The sequence below is a fragment of the Prionailurus bengalensis genome, chromosome C2 (genome assembly GCF_016509475.1).
Source record: "Prionailurus bengalensis isolate Pbe53 chromosome C2, Fcat_Pben_1.1_paternal_pri, whole genome shotgun sequence".
Lineage (NCBI taxonomy): Eukaryota > Metazoa > Chordata > Mammalia > Carnivora > Felidae > Prionailurus > Prionailurus bengalensis.
The window spans coordinates 39,972,090-39,989,748 of record NC_057350.1 but is presented as its reverse complement, the minus strand read 5'-3'; the positions used below and the strand labels follow the sequence as shown (position 1 = coordinate 39,989,748).

Below are 17,659 nucleotides of genomic sequence, written 5' to 3'. Positions count from 1 at the left end.
TAGGAGGGTAGAAACCTGAAGCTTTGAAGGAACTCAGAGATCATTAGTTCATTTCTCTTATTTTACAGAATGCAACTAAAAGTCAAAAAGGTGAAGTGATTTAATCTAAATCAAGCAGGGATCGGCATTGCTTTTTGTTCAGAGTGCTCTCCGCATAGTCACACAAAGTATGGGTAAGTACAACAGATATAAAATGACAATTTTGGGTACTGAGAGTGAATATGAGTTATATGCTTTATGTGGTCCTATCTCAAGAATCAATGGTTTTTGTTTTTAAGAAAGTGTTCCATTCTGACTCCTCTCAAGGTGGAGTTAACACATTTGAAATAACCAAATTTTTTCCACTACCTTATTTCTGTTACCTTTCTACACTCTACTATTTTTAGCTTATTGGAAGTTTAGAATTCTATTTAGTAAATACTGAGGGCCCATATTAAGATAGTTTCTCTTTTCTAGAGGAAGGTATAGATAAGTAATGTAATCATATATTATTAAAACAACTTAAAAGTTATTCCTCAGGAAATATACTTTAGACCACTCTGCTAGTCATTTACAGCAATATTTTGTAATAGTGCAAGTAACAATGCAAGCAGAACTATTAACTTAAAAACCAAGCCATTCATTAAGAGAATAAAAAAAAAACATGGATGAAAATATTAAGTTTCTTGAAAACTAAAAAAATACCTGATAAAATGAAAACCAGTGATCATGAGTTGTTTAAGAGAGAACCTTAAGAAGTGTTTTGGCAAATGTTAGAATTTAAATGAAAAAGTAAAGCATTTGTCTTTCATCTGAAATAGTAATAACCATTATTCAATATTTCAAGTTACAAAATGTGTGGACATTTGTGTGTGGGGGGGTGCCATTCAGTTCAGTCTTGGGCAATTGAAATGGCTAAATAACACCCATATGGTAAACAGCTTGGTACGCCCAGGATAAAGGAAAAGGTGTTGGCAGTGAATCTGTGAAGGAGGCATTATTATTTTCACTCATAGAGGTGATGTAAATATCTAGCTTCCAAGGCTTTATTTCTTTTCTCTAGTTTTTTTTCCCTTCTTTTCTTTCTTTGTGTTAATATGTTAGACCTTGGCCGTGTTTTCATAGAATGAAATATTTTTCAATACTAAATGTTCATGCCCACCCCCCTTGTTTCAAATTAGTTGGCTTGGAGGGTGATGGAAGACAACCTAAATATTTAGTTTTATGTATCAAGAATCATTTGCCATTATAGAAGATATGAAAAAAACATAAAATCTGATTTCTATCTGACAAAACTTTCCATTCTTTGTAGGGCATCATGACATACGTGAAAGCAAAGAGAATTTGATAATAGTAGTTATCATATTAACTGTTAACATATTATGAATATTTATTATCTGCCAGTGCTCCCTTTTAGTAATTTCCATACACTGTTGAATAGATTTTACTTCATTCCCATAATAAATCTATGAAATTAGCATTATGATTATGCTAATCTTACAGATGTAGAAATTGGAGAACAGAGAGTGTAAGTAATTTTAAATCCAAGCAAAATCGTGCTTCACAGCTTGTAACTGCAATGGTATGCCTTTATGTAGTAAGATAGCCATGTTTTTTATATTTTGTTCAACACTTCACAAGCTGTGGGACTAGGAAAGACATTAAAGACCATGATGTCTGTGATGGGCATGAAGAGCTCAGAATTTGGAGTCAGGATGAGTCAGCTTCGAATCTCCTTCTGCCAGTGGTGTGAAGTACATAGCTTCTGTAAGCCTCACTTCATCTATAAAATGACCACCTCACTCCCCGGACAGTGTTATTTTGAGGATTAAAAGAGATTATACATGTAACGCACTTAGCTAATAGCAACCATGTGGTATGCTTTCAATAAATGCGTACTGCTATTTTTTTTTTTTACAGCAAAGGTTTAGTGTCTAAAGAGAACATATTTTGACAGACCAATGATCTTCACTTAAACAGAAGGAAGTTTCATGTATCAAATAATTTTTGAGGCTTTCCTTTTGAAGTAAAAGATGAACATTAAAAAATGTTCATTTTGGAATTCAGTTGTACATGTACCTAACTCTGGTGCAATGTAATAATTTCAATTATAAATTTCTTAGGCTAGAGACTTCAGACTGAAGTTTATCAAAAAGAAACAGTGAATTATTTGTCTATGTTATATAAAGCAATGTTTTTGAACACACACCCTCAGACTAACTTGAGGGGCCATAAATATTAAACCTATGTGATATCTGTAACTCTTTTGTGTTTACATGGAACTTATTTGACTTTTCAATGGAACTTTTTTTTTCAATTAGATGTCAATCCTAGAAGAGATTCTTAATAATTTCCCTGTGATAGAAATACTTATGTTTTATTTTTATATACCAGGAATCAAAACTTTAAAAATCTCACAGAAAGTTGAGCTCACCTCTCCATTTTTAACATGTTTTGAAATATAACATGTTAATGTTATACACTTCAAAAGTAATACACTTTTGAAGACAAATAATATTCATTATTGAAAACTACTTATTGACACAATAACATCTTTAAAACATTGTCTTATATTTTTAATGAATTTTTAGACATTTAAAAAAGCACATTTAGGGTGTAACAGGTAATGATGTCTGTAATACAGGAGTAACTTCTAAAAATGTAACAAAGAAGTAAGCATTATATTTAATGGGAATAGTGTGTCATAGTCAATCTGAACATGAACCGTCTCTAAAAAGATAGTACATAAATATGTTAAAAAAATAAAAAATTTGAGAGTAGGGCCAATGCATTGCCTAAACAGAAAAAAATAAAACATTCCATTTTTGCTTTATTAGAGTATAGGGTTTTTAATACATTTTGCATTTACAGAAAATAAGCTATCACTATTGAAACTATATTTAGACTTAAATATTTACCTTAAAAAGTCAGGGGCTTTCAGAATCCTCTTCCTTTCAACATAGATTTGGAAACTTCAGATAAGTTCTAGTTTCAAGTCTGTGGAAATAAGGGAACCATCACCACATGCAGAACTACCAATCTTATTTAACTAATCTTTTGGATGCATATAGGAGAAGCCTAGGATTTGGTTTGAGACAGCTGGATCCCATGTGTCTTGTTTTCAGTATTTATCACTGGGGTAGACAAGTCTCACCTTGAAATGTGGGCCGAATAGTCTCTTCACTCAGTGAGCAGAGAGGCTATGTGGCAGGGCTGAAATCAATATTTACACATGGCCTGTGAAATCAAATCGGTTTGAAGTTTTCCCTTCATGATATTAGCAATGGTAAAGAATGATTTATCAAACTCCATAACCACTTGGAATTCATGAATTTCAAATTAAAATTTGAGTCTTATGTTGCAAACAACTATGTTTGGATTACTATAAAGTTCTCAATCTGGGGTGCATGGAAGGACTTCAGGGGACCAAGGAGCCAGGGACCACAGTGAGATCACCTTCTGTTTCATGTGTATGTGCTTTTTTTTTCTATGAAAAGTGTCCTTAGCTTTCATTACATTCTTAAAGAGATCCAAGAAGACAAAAAGGTAAGAGTCACTACATTGAGGAAGAAGGAATTCTGAATATTCATCACACATTTTAAAGTGGCTTGGAAGAACTGGCCTAAGTTTAAATTTTGTGTGTCAAAAGAAAAAAAAAGAAGTTTTGTAGAGGCTTTCTAAACAGTATTCGGAAATGCCCTGATAAGGTGATCTGGGAACCGTTCTTATTTAAAAAAAAAAAAATTAATGTTTATTTATTGTTGACAGAGAGAGAGAGACAGAGCATGAGCGGGGGAGGGGCAGAGAGCATGAGCAGAGAAGGGGCACTTAATATAATGCCTTTTTTTAGAGAGAGTCTCAGAAGATTCTATATTTTAATTCTCTTATATATTCTAACATGACTTTATCTTGAGATCAGTTATCAGTGTATATTTCTTAGAAATATATTTTATCTATAGATCACTTATTCAATTCATTCATTCATATGAATAATCATTCATACATATGAACATTTGAAAATGTTCCCCCCAAAAATAAAACAAAAGAAGTATCCCTAAATTTATTGATAACCCTGTTATTAAAAAATGAACTGTATGTCTCCTCCTTTTGAATCTTGAAAGGTATGGAAAAACTTCAACCAATAGAGTAAAAATGACATATGATTTATGAGGCTGGATCATAAAAGGGCATACAGCTTCCAACTTGTTTGCTGGAACTCTTCTGGAGCCCTGATACATCCTGTAAAAAGTCCAACAATCCAAGAGCCAGCATACTGTGAGGAAGCCAAGCCACATGGAGATGCCACACATGGACGCTCAGTCACAGTCCTGTTCTTCAGAATGTCCTGTCCAGGCACCAGACAAGTAAATGAACAAGCCTCCAGATGATGCCGGCCCCCACTTATGAAATCATCCTAGCCTTCAAAACCTCTCAAATGAGGCTCCAGATATGGTAGAGCAGGAACAAGCCACTTCCTCTGTTCTCTGTCTGAATTCCTGAGCTACAAAATCCCTAAGAGTAATGAAATGGTTCTTTTAAGCTGTAACTAAAGTTTAGATTCATGTGCTATATAGCTATTGTAACTGGAACAACTCCAAACTGGGAGGGAAGGAAGGAAGGAAGGAAGGAAGGAAGGAAGGAAGGAGGGAGGGAGGGAGGGAGGGAGGGAGGGAGGGAGGAAGGAAGGAAGGAAGGAAAGAAGGAGGGAAGGAGGGAGGGAGGGAAGGAAGGAAGGAGGGAGGGAGGGAGGAAGGAAGGAAGGAAGGAAGGAAGGAAAGAAGGAGGGAAGGAAGGAAGGAGGGAGGGAAGGAAGGAAGGAAGGAAGGAAGGAAGGAAGGAAGGAAAGAAGGAAGAAAATGTGAAAAGGAAAGGAAAAGAAATCCCATGTATTGTATATGCCCTGGATCCCACCTTCCTTCCAGCCTTCTGTTCAACAGTTCCTTGTTCTGTGGAATCATCCCAATCCTTTGGCAATTTCCCTTATTTATACTGCTGTTGTTTATTGGAAAGCTCTTCCTTATTTTCTTCACTCTATTAAGACTCAGTTTTGCATTGCTAACATGATACTTTATTATTTAATCCTTCAGTATCTCTAGCTATATAGTATATACTTCTTCGGAAGTCTGATAGAACTTTTTACAAATTTTTAAAAATTATTTATTTTGTTTGAGAGAGAGAGTGAGACGGAGCGTGAACATGCACATGCACATGCAGGAGTGGAGGGGAGCAGAGGCAGAGGGGAAGACAGAGAATCCCAAGCAGTCTTCAAGCTCAGCATGCAGTCCAATGTGGCTTGATCTCATGATCCTGGGATCATGAGCTGAAATCAAGTTGGTTGCTCAACTGCCTGGGCCACCCAGGTGCCCCTGAATTCTGATAGAATTTTTTAACCCCACTTTGATATTTTAAACATTCACCAAACATACTTGTTCTTGTTTGTGTGCACACTGAATTTTTCCTAAGACAGAACTTACATGTGATTTAATACCTCACCTACAATAACTAATTCTTTGTAGGTGTTCCATGCTTTGCTAATAACCCAGCAATGCTCTAAATTAGAGTCGTGGCATTGAGGTGCTTGTAGTCTTGAAAAGCTATTAGCAGCTACAATATATATGGAAGTCAAAATTCTCTTCTTGACTATTACCATGTTACTTCCTTTGTCCTTTTATATTTCCTTGTATAGCCTTGAATGTTCTCTGCACAAATATTTATTTAATAACATATTAGTTTGTGAGCCACCATTGACCCCAACTCCATTTTGTCCCTAAGTTGTTATTCTCCCAAAGATTCTCTAGCTTAGAACAAGAGTTGATTTGACCACCTACATCACCTGACATCAATGAGATACAATCATCATCAAGTTTTCACATAATGACAACACTATAAAACGGGACCACTCAGGCCCCAAAGAACCATATTCTCTGAGGTACGTATTATGTTTTAAAATCTAAATTTTACTTTATTTTAGATATTATTTATTCCCTTCCTTTCAAAAATATCCAAAGGAACAGAGATCAGTTTAATTTTTTAAAAGTACTTATATTGTAGTTACAGTAAGTTTTTCTCCCCTTCCCTAATTGACATACATTTGGCCTTAGGGAGAAATGATAAAAGAGAAGGAAATTTGCATTTACTATATATGCCAGACATTGCTGAGTAAAATCCTATTACTGAATTTGTTTACTGCATTCTTTTAAAGTAACTTTCCTTCAATTGAAGGAAAGGAGATTCTTAGATAATATCAGATGTTTTTGTGTCTAACCAAAATATATCAAATACTGTTCAAACAGCTGAATCAGTCTATGCATATTACACAAAATGTTGGCTAAATATATGTATTTGATAATTCCATAATTACTGAGAGATAGACACCCTAAGAAAGAAGTCCTATAACGAGTGTGGGATTAGGCCCTTAACAAGAATCCTTGATATTTGCAGACATCCTGCAGCTCTCTGAATTCCCATTATGTTTTTAATCATAATTGCTTCCCTACCACCCATCTGGGCTGCTATCAACAGAGCCTTATGACTTCCAGGGAGGAATAAATACAGAGACAAGTGAATTCTTTGGAAGCTCCAATTCTGCCTTGGTGCAGATTTCTACATAATAAAATAATGGAGTGAAGCATTTAAAAAAAGATTCAACTGAAGCAAGTATCTTTAAATAGATTATTTTCCACAAGGAATCAGTGGGTGCTAATGTTCCCTTGTTGGCTATAAAATCACTGGGGGAGAAATAATAATTATGGCAATCACAGCATAGTTTAACCCTATGAACTTAGAGACAAAGAAAAAATGAAAAAAAAAAAACTTTCAAAAGATCATCTTTAAGAAGGCAACACAATTAAGGTGACCATTCACAGGAGGTTTCCAGCCACTTCACTCTCTCTCCAGAAGGGGCTCCATAGCATCTATGGATACCCTCGAAGGCATAACAATATGTGTTTCTGTTCATGGATTTTAGGGATTGAATATGTTATTAATCAAAAGAGTCTCTGTAGTTTCATTGCTTCTAGAATCTCCTGGGGCATTGTATACAGCTGCATTCAAAGAAAATGAACTGTTATAAACTTGATCATATTCATCCCTTGGGCCCATCTGATTACAAAATTGCCCAATGAGCTGTTACAGTGTTTTCAAGTAATTAGTTAACCCATACATTGTGTTTCTTTCCTTTCTTATTTTTTCTTTCTTTCTTTCTTCTTCGTCTTCTTTTTTTTTTTTTTTTTTTTTTGCTTATATTTTACATATTTACTCTTTCTCTAACAGGCTATCTCAGTGTTTGTTGTGCTGCCCAAAACCTCAAATTACATCACTAAAATATGCTTTTTTCCCCCTACCACTTTTATTTTTTACCTTTAAAGTTTTTTTTTTAAATGTTCATTTATTTTTGAGAGACAGAACGTGAGTGGGGGAGGAACAGAGACAGAGGGAGACATAGAATTCAAAGCAGACTCCATCCAGGCTCTGAGCTGTCAGCACAGAGCTCAACGTGGGGCTCAAACTCATGGACTGTGAGATCATGACCTGAGCCGAAGTCGGACGCTTAACCGACTGAGCCACCCAGGCGCCCCTCCCTATCACTTTTAATGTGAGGAAAACAAATGGTGCATATTTCTTTTGCCATGTTATTGATTTTAAATCAGAGACATTAAAGAACATCTCTGATTTTAAATCGGAGACATTAAAGTTCCTATTCAGGAACTCAGAAGTGACGTTTGACTCTCAGATCATACAATTTCCTAAATCAGTATGTGAAGATTCAAGGGTCTTTCTGAACAAAGATATACTCAAGAATAAAACAGATACTGGGGTGCCTGGTGGTTTAGTCGGTTAAAAGACCAACTCTCGGTTTTAGCTTGGGTCATGACCTCATGGTTCATGAGTTTGAGCCCTGTATCAGGGTCTATGCTGACCACTTGGAGCCTGCTTAGGTTCTCTTTCACGCTCTCTCTCTCTGCCCCTCTCCTGACCCCACTCTCTCTCTCTCAAAATAAACAAATAAACATTAAAAAGAGAAACGGATACATTATCAGTAAAAGAGACTGTGTACATACAGAGGATTAAAGTGAATTCTTCAGAAGGTAGATTTCTGCCTTGTTGCTATTTTCTCCATAAAATCATTGAATAACTCATTAAAAAAAAAAAAAAGGACAAGAGAAAAAAAAGACAAAGAAAAAAAGCCTTTCCATGCTACCTGGAGAGGAGTCCATACAGTGTTGTTCTGGGTTCCCATCATAACATGAAGGGAAATTTCCCTGATATCCAAATCCCTGGATGTCCTGCAAAAAAAGGAAGTGGATGTCTTAAAAAAAATTTTTTTTATTAATATTTATTTATTTTTTAGAGAGATAGTTCAAGCGGGGAAGGGGCTGAGAGGGGGACACAAGATCGGAGTGGGCTCTGCACTGAGAGCATGGAGCCAGATGTGGGGTTCGAATTCACAACCATGAGATCATGACCTGAGCTGAAGTTGGACGCTCAACCTACTGAGCCACTCAGGCGCCCATGTCTTCAAATTTCTTTTAGCAGGATCCCACCTGCGTGGCACCAACCTTGACATCCAAATGGAACAGCACATCTACCAAAGGGAAAGTGGTGGCATTTATACCATAAATCTGAAGAGAACCTGGGAGAAGCTGGTGCTAGCAGCTCCTGCCATGGTTAATTGAACACACAGCCAGTGTCGGTGTGTAACATGCTCCGGGAATACTGGCCTGCGAGCTGTGCTGAAGTTTTCTTTTGCCCCGGAGCCACTCTTGCTGCTGGCTGCTTCACTTCCGGAGCTTTCACTAAGCAGCTCCAGGCAGCCTTCCGAGAGTGGAGATCTCCCGTGGTTACTGAGTCCAGGGCTGACCACCAGCCTTTCACAGCGGCGTCTCACATGCACCTGCCTACAACTGCTCTGTATAACACACTCTCCTCTGTGTTTTGTGGACACTGTCACCTCACGCAGCAACAGAGGGTGGGTTCACCGAGCGAATCTGACGTGCTGGACGCCAGCCCCGGGGAAGTTCTGCGCCTGCGCCTGCGCGCCACCATCTTCTGTGAGCAGCCGCAGGAGGTCACGCCCGGGCTCTACTTCTGCAGAGATACTGACGAATTGAAAAAAAAAAAAAAAAAAAAAGAGAGCAAGCCTCTGTTGAGAAGGCTGTGACCAAGGAGGAGTTTCAGGGCGAATGGGCTGCTCCAGGTCCTGTGTTCTCTGCTAACGTAACCTGAGGTTGCCGGCCGGGGTAGAGGAGCACAGGTGTCCTCTGTGATATTCAGCAGTTCCTCGAGGAAGACTGGAGCGAAGACTGGTCTTCAGTTCCCACTATTCAGCCTACTGAATGGGTAAGAGCAACCACTGGTGGTCTTGAACTGTTTCTCCACAGAGCAGAAAATGCAAATAAGGGTGATGAAAAATAAGCAGTCTCTTAAAAAAAAAAAAAAAGGATTCAACAAACGCAAGTGTTATGGACAGAACACCTTCGTGTCCGGCTTCATATGTTGAAGCCCTGTGTCCCCGATGTGACTGTGTTTGGACACAAGGCCCTTAGGGAGGTAATTGAGGTTACATGAGGTCATAAAGGTGGAGTCCTTGTCTCCTAGGGCTGGCATCCTTATAAAAAGAGGAGGAGACACCAGAACTCACGGCCCTTTCCCACAAGAACAAAGAGAAGACGCCATCTGCAAGCCAGGAAGAGAATCTTCACCAGAAACCAACCCTGATGACACTTGATCTTGGACTTCTGACCTGCAGAACTGTGAGAAAATTAATTTCTGTTGTTTTAAGTCATCCAGTAGGTGGTATTTTGTTATGTCAGCCCTGCCAGAGCGATATAACAGTAGGGGGTGAGGGGTAGAAGAAAGTATGTACAGTTAACCCTTGAAAAACAAGGGTTTGAACTGCATGAGTCCACTTACATGGAGATATTTTTTGATAAATACAGTGGAGTATTGTAAGTGTATTTTCTCTTCCTTACAATTTTTTTTTAAATTTATTTTTTTTATTTTGAGAGAGAAATTTGTGGGGAGGGGCAGGGAGAGAAGGAGAGAGAGAATCCCAAGCAGGGTCCGCAGTCATCAGCATGTAACCTGACGTGGGGCTCGAACTCACCAACCGCAAGATCATGACCTGAGCTGAAATCAAGAGTCCTACACTTAACTGACTTAGCCACCCATGCGCCCCTCTTCCTTATGATTTCTTAAATGACATTTTCTTTTCTCTAGCCTACTTTATTGCAACACTACAGCATATATTACAGATAAAAATATGTTAATTGACTTGTTACTAAGACTTCTGGTCAACAAGGCTATTAGTAGCTAAGTTTTTTGGAGAGTCAAAAGTTATATCAGAGTTTTGAAGGCATGTTGGGGGAGTTCTGTTGTCCCTAACCCCTGTGTTATTCAAGGGTCCATTCTAATTTAAAAATAAGTGAATAAAAGTGAGGTAAGAGTCATTAAGTCTTTTAAAAATTCCATTCTTGCCAGGATAATAATAAGAGCAGAGTGCTGCATATTACTGTCTGTTTGAAACAGATCTGCAGTAAAGCCAAAGGGTTGTGATACTTACGTGTCACAGAATTTTTCAGAACCTAGTAGACCTCTCAGGTGTCTTTTGACTACCTACAAATGACACCCTCTTTTTCTTTAATGTGCTTTGATTGAGATAGTACAATACACAGTGTGAGAATGGCATAAAAGCTCATGGTACATTATGGCTGTTACTGGTTTGGAGAAACCTTGGTATCTGGGAAGTCATAAGCCACGCAGGGATGATAGATAGATGGTCACTTCATGATGTCACATGGAACAGCACTATCTTCAATATCTTATCAGATGTTCAAGTGGATTTTTATCGAGAGTTAAAAACATTACAATAAATGTTGAGAGTGAGAGTTACAGAACTGTGGAAAAGTTAATAATATGATTGCTAGAGTCTGATTTAATAATATGCAATCCCAATAACATATATTTGAATTCATGGAAAAATGTCTTCTATATAAAGGAGTTTGGATATCAAGTAACTTAAGTTATGGAAATTCTGTTTGCAAAGTTCCCAAATGGTGATTATCATTGGCACAATTCAGAGAGTGCCTCGGTATTCTATTTTTTAGTTATATTTGTGTAACCCGAGTGTCCCAAAGCCCCCTCATCTCTTCCTTGACTACACGTAAATCTCATTTCATGGGAGATGCAATACACATCACAGTGTTGTGGAAGACTCCTTAAGAGGAAGGCTGTTTGCTTTCTGTGCCTTCCCTACTACTTCAGATTCTTGCTTCTCTTTCACCATCTCATTTCCTTCAGCTGTTCTTCTCTGTGCATGTGGCTCCAGCTGCTGCCATAAATGGGCAGAAGCCATTTCTTCTATACTCACCAAAGTCAGTCTAACTTGAAACTTTCATGCAACACCGAATTTTTATTAAAAATCTGGAAATAACAGAGGGAAATATCACCAAGAAAAGAAGAAAAATATCCAATCTGATATTTTTTGTTGTCTACGCTTGTATCAGGGAATTTTCACTGGCCTACCCCAAATACTGGGGTGTTTTTTGCAAGTCCTTCCTTCTCCCATCCCCTTTCCAAGTCTTCCAGTGTTTTACTTACACATCCAGAAGACAATTCCATAATGTCAATTATTTTGTTATACAGAGCAATTTAGCTCTTACTTTGCTTTATTTGCTTCATTTACTTTGTTTGCTGTGAAACATATTTTTTAAACTGTTCGGTAAAATTACTTGTTTGTGTACTATGTTATGATTTTTAACACACATTTTTGTGACTGCTACCATGATCAGGATACAGAACGATTCTACCACCCGTTTGTAGACATACCCTCCCCCATTCCTAAGCCCTAAGAACTGATCTAGTGTTCTCCATCACTACAGCTTTTTGAGAATGTCATGTGAATAGAATCATAGGATATGTAATTATTTGACACTGTTTTCTTTTACTCGGCGTCATGTCTTGAAATTTATCCAAGGTGTTGCATATATCAATAGTTATAGCCTTTTTATTGCTGAATAGTATTCTTTTGTGTGGATTTACTGTAGTTTATTTATCTGTTTATGTGCTAAAGGACATTTGAGTCGTTTCCAGTCTAAGTGGTTATAAACAGAACGGCTGTAATATTTTGTGTAGAGGTTTTTGTATGCATATAAGTTTTTATTTCTCTAAGTTAAATACCCAGTAGTGGGACTAGTAGGTCACATGGTAAGTGCATATTTAACTTAAAAACAAGACCTGCCAAAGTGTTTTCCAAGATGGATGTACTATTTTTGCATTCCTACCAGCTATATCTGAAAGTTTTAGTTCTCTGCATCCTCAATAGCACTTAGTATTATCAGAATATTTTTAGCAATTCTAATAGGTATGTGGTGGCATCTCTTCAGGGTTAAAATGTGTATCTCCCTAATCGCTAATGATATTGAACATTTTTTTTTCATGTAGTTATTAGCCATCCTCGTATCCTCTTTGGTGAAGTATATGTTCAAATTTTAAATTTGTTCATTTTAAATTACATTGTTTGCTTTTGTAGTAAGTTTTGAGAGTTCTTTGCATATTAAAATTTGTCCCATCTACAATATTTTCTGAAGATTAATCTCCAAGAGACAGTGTTCTGATATTTTTTCCCATTTTTACTTTTTTTAAAATTCCAGACTTAATAACAATATCCTTCCTCTTTGCCAAGACTAAAATCTGTACCTATGCTCTTTATCCCTTGATTGCTCTACCTCTATCATGCTCCTTTAATTATGGTTCATTTTGGAGTTTGCAAAGCCTCTTTTTGCATGATCGATTTTTTTCTTTAATGATAAAGTCTTTATATCTAATTTAAAAAAGAAACTAATTCATGATTCTTCTCTAAATTACTATCTCCCTGCTTCTCATCACTGCTAGGCTTCTTGAAAAATGTTTTGTATTTGCTACTGTCTTCTACCAAATTTATGCCACTCAAACTCTGCATCATCATCATTCTGAAAATGGTCTTAGAGTAATAACCAATGATCAGTAGTTTTGTCTACTGGTGGCCTCCTCTGTTTACCTTTTCGCAGCACATGACATTTTTGCCCACCACTTCTTTCTAGATAATGAAAATATCACAAAGAAATCAATCGCTGTGATCACTGAGAAAAGTTAAAGTTAATAAATATTCTTGGAAGCAGAATCTTTTGTATGCTTTCAGGGAAAAAAAAGAATTTTTATAGGAAAATTCAGGCAGATAAAGGATGCCGAAATGCTCAGAATTTAGCATATGCGTATAATTTAACTGGGCATTTTTATATGTGAAAGGCATTTGTATTCATAGCATTTTTTTTCATTTTAATTCACTTGTTCTACCATATTGAAACATATGAACTCAGTTTACTAATGTAATCTTCCAGCATTCTTTTTTTCTGATTTGTAAAATGGAGATAAAAATAGTAGCTAACCCAAAGTTTTGTCAGTATTATGTGAGATGATGAATGATTTAATAGAGTACCTGAAATATAGAAGGAAGTTAATAGGTAAACTATTTTTTTCTTTTCCCATATTTCTCTAATTCATTTCAAAATGAATTTATTTTTTATTTATTTTTAAAATTTTTTTTCAAAGTTTTTATTTATTTTTGGGACAGAGAGAGACAGAGCATGAACGGGGGAGGGGCAGAGAGAGAGGGAGACACAGAATTGGAAACAGGCTCCAGGCTCCAAGCCATCAGCCCAGAGCCTGACGCGGGGCTCGAACTCACGGACCGCGAGATCGTGACCTGGCTGAAGTCGGACGCTTAACCGACTGCGCCACCCAGGCGCCCCTCAAAATGAATTTTTAAGACAAAACAATTCATTCAGCTTGAATTATCATTCAGAATTAATCCTGGCAACCTATAGAATAAATTTTTAGAGTTTTGGACACAGGTTTTTTTTCTTTTCAATTGTGAATGTCTGAACACAGAGAAGATGATGTATAAATGCCTTTTACTTAATCTGGGTGAGTAATGTCTGTCTATAGAGAACCTCTACATAAGCCAAATTTGTACAGTTGAACCAAGTCAATAGGAATTCTATCCTATGAATGCACTTGTACTGCTAGGGAATCATGAAGTAGTTCAAACATGATTTTGAGTGCTAGTTAACAGAAAGATAATACAAAATACTTCTGTTTATTTATCTTTCTTAAAAATTAGTTGTAACAAATTATTACATAAGTCTGTGCATATAGTTCAGTTCCCAAGATTTCTTTAATGCTTTTTTTCCATTAGTTCTACAAAACACTCTGCATTAATTTCTTAAGGAATGATTTATTTATTCTCTATAAGACAGTATACACTCAAGGACCTTCATTTTGCCTGTTTTCTTCCATAGACCTTCTTGCTTAAATAATTCAGTTAAGAATCTCTTGTATAAACCATGCTGTCTTTGTTTATTTTTATTGTTGAATCCATCTATGCACTTATAATTCTGGTTTTGCAAAGAAGCAAGGGCTATTAATCAAATTTAACTAAAATGGCTCTTCTTTGGACCATCTCTTTCAGCAATAGCAAAGAAGTAAATCATGTAGAAGGAATCCATTAGAATCATTATACTTAGCAAACAACATGTTTATGGCTAATTATAATAATGTCTCTTGGTAATATCTTGATGTTATACTTGAACACACAGTAGAAAATTGCTCACTGTTCCTATGTCTCTTCATCCACTAAAGGTAGAACAGTTATTTTGAACCAACGTTTATGTGCATGTGTAGTATGTGCGTGTGTTAGGGGAGTGGTGGGGGTTGTAATCTACTTTCTTCCTAAAAATATTAAATATTATCTAGCATATATTTATTTTAAAATTGTTTTTAATAAGTTTGGTTTTTCAAAGTTGCATAAAAATCTTTGTCATATAGGGTGTCACCTCTGTGTGAGGTCAAAATTTTCAAGTTTTAATTTTTTTATGTTGGTCAAAACTTGCACAATGGAATATAATTTGTTGTTTCAATGCAAATGTATTTGTTGGTTTATTTAGTTTTAGGCATGCTTGTTATAAAACATTTCAAACAGTACAAAGTAGATGAAGCCAATGGTTTCTCATCACATCCATTGGAGATAACGAAATATGGCTTTATCTTTGTCTACTCATTAAAGTTTATGAACTACAATATGACTTTTTTAATAACAATTTATTGGGGCGCCTGGGTGGCGCAGTCGGTTAAGCGTCCGACTTCAGCCAGGTCATGATCTCGCGATCCGTGAGTTCGAGCCCCACGTCGGGCTCTGGGCTGATGGCTCAGAGCCTGGAGCCTGTTTCGGATTCTGTGTCTCCCTCTCTCTCTGCCCCTCCCCCGTTCATGCTCTGTCTCTCTCTGTCCCAAAAATAAATAAACGTTGAAAAAAAAAATTAAAAAAAAAACCAAAAAACAACAATTTATCAACGCCCTTAGATAAAGGAAAGTGAGCTTGGTAATATTAATTTGAAACTGGGTGAGCAAGGTACTTCACTTACAGAGGAGGAATTTCAGGTCAAACCTCCTATAGCCCTCTACCTTTTCCTTCTCAAAGTTTAATATACATACTTGGGGTGCCTGGGTGTCTCAGTCAGTTAAGCGTCCAACTTCGGCTCAGGTCGTGATCTCACAGTCCGTGAGTTTGAGCCCTGCGTTGGGCTCTGTGCTGACAGCTCAGAGCCTGAAGCCTGTTTCAGATTCTGTGTCTCCCTCTCTCTGACTCTCCCCCGTTCGTGCTCTGTCTCTCTCTATCTCAAAAATAAATAAACGTTAAAAAAAATTTAAAAAAAGTTTAATATATATATTACTCAAGTATCTTGGTCTACTTGGACAGCTATGATAAAAATACTATAGACTGTGTGGCTTAAACAACAAACATTTATTTCCTACAGTTCTGGAGGCTAGGAAGTCCAATATCAAGGCACTTGATAGAATAGGTTGTCTATTGAGAACCCACTTCCTGGTTCATTGACTTCCAGCTTCTCATTTCCTCACATAGCCAGAGAACTCTCTGGGGTCTCTTTTATAAGGACATTTGTCCCATCCATAAGGGCTCCACTCTCATGACCTAAACACCTCCCAAAGACCCTACCTCCTAATACCATAACATTGGGGGTCAGAATTTCAACATATGAATTTTGGTAGGACCCAACATTTAGTCCATAACACCTAGGGAATCTTTTTAAATGGCAGACTGTGATTCATTATATTTGGGGTAGGGCCTGAAATTCTGCATTTTCAGTAAGCTCTTGGGTAATACTGATACTGCTGGTCCTGGAAGCACACTGCACAGTGAAACAGTCCATTCTTTTCCCCCACTCGCCTCTAGATTGGGTACTATTAAAAAATGATTAAAGAACATAATTTAGGTTATACAAACAAACTTTTATTTAATACTCTGCTCACCCAGAGAACTGCGAAATGGGGCAGAAGGCAGGAAGCTTTTACAAGATAAAGAACAAGGAAGAGAAAAACAGAACTGTCTGATTGGCTGGGGCCATATAGTCAAGTCTGGGGTGAAAAGGAAAGGAAATGAGTATGATGTCCAGGATTGGCTTGGTGTTTGATGATTGGCTGACTGGATATACTGTGTGTGTTGTCAGCAGGACATTTAAGTGACACAAATATGTAAGTTTCAGTTTGCTGATGTGGTACCCCAGGAAGGAGCATCTCCATCTTGGGCCTAGAAATTTATTTCAACAGTATTGTTGACTATTCTCAAACTTAAAATTTCTCATGTGGAGTTAAGGCCATCTGGTAATAAGCAGCATACTCTATTACTGATAATGCTTGTTTTTTTTTCTTTTTCTTTTTGATGTGTAGAATTTGTAAACTATTTGTTTTGGCCTTGACTATTGATGGCAGAAATTGGGGAGGGAGGAGTTGTAAAGATCTAGGATCCTTTGTACCAGGATGCCAGCAATTCCCAGATCTGTTTGTATAGAACTTTCCTAGTTTATAATGAGTAGGTGCTGCCTGTCTTAAGATGTCAAATGGCCTTTCTGAGTGGGGTGTAAAGAGTTCAGTACTATTCCAATAATATCATTGAGTGGATTCTGGCATCCCTGAAATTCTAGGAAGTCATGATTACCAAAGGAGTGAGAAGACACAGTTCTGCTTAAAAAACAAACAGTGGCGCCTGGGTGGCTCAGTCGGTTAAGCGTCCGACTTCTGCTCGGGTCATGATCTCACGGTCCGTGAGTTTGAGCCCCGCGTCAGGCTCTGTGCTGACTGCTCAGAGCCTGGAGCCTGTTTCAGATTCTGTGTCTCCATCTCTCTGACCCTCCCCCGTTCATGCTCTGTCTCTCTCTGTCTCAAAAATAAATAAACGTTAAAAACAAACAAACAAAAAGACATAAAAAAGTATTTTAGCATGTGTGGTTTTGATGACTTAAAGGAATATAGCAATTCTGAGTTTTTTTAGCAAAATATTTTGTTTGCTTTTAATAATGTATTGATTTAGCAAACATCCTGACATCATTTCTGGTCCTATATGTATTCCTAAATATATAAGTAGTGCAAGGACAGTATGCTTAATTCTTTCACTAACAGCTGGGCCTGGGTTTCCCTGTCACTTCTTTTAAATTTAAAAAAAGAAACATACAGACAGAATACGAAATGTAATTTACAAGAGATGAGGGAAGGGACTTCCCTGACCTCTAATGAAAAATAAAAAGAAAGCAATTTTGAAAACTAATGTTATTGCTATGTTTAAGATATT

The 17,659-nt window shown here is 37.1% G+C and overlaps 1 pseudogene; it reads left to right on the top strand.

Moving 5' to 3' along the window:
• The first annotated feature begins 1,649 nt into the window (after positions 1–1,649).
• On the top strand, positions 1,650–9,726 carry LOC122490953 (annotated as a pseudogene).
• The last annotated feature ends 7,933 nt before the right edge of the window (positions 9,727–17,659 follow it).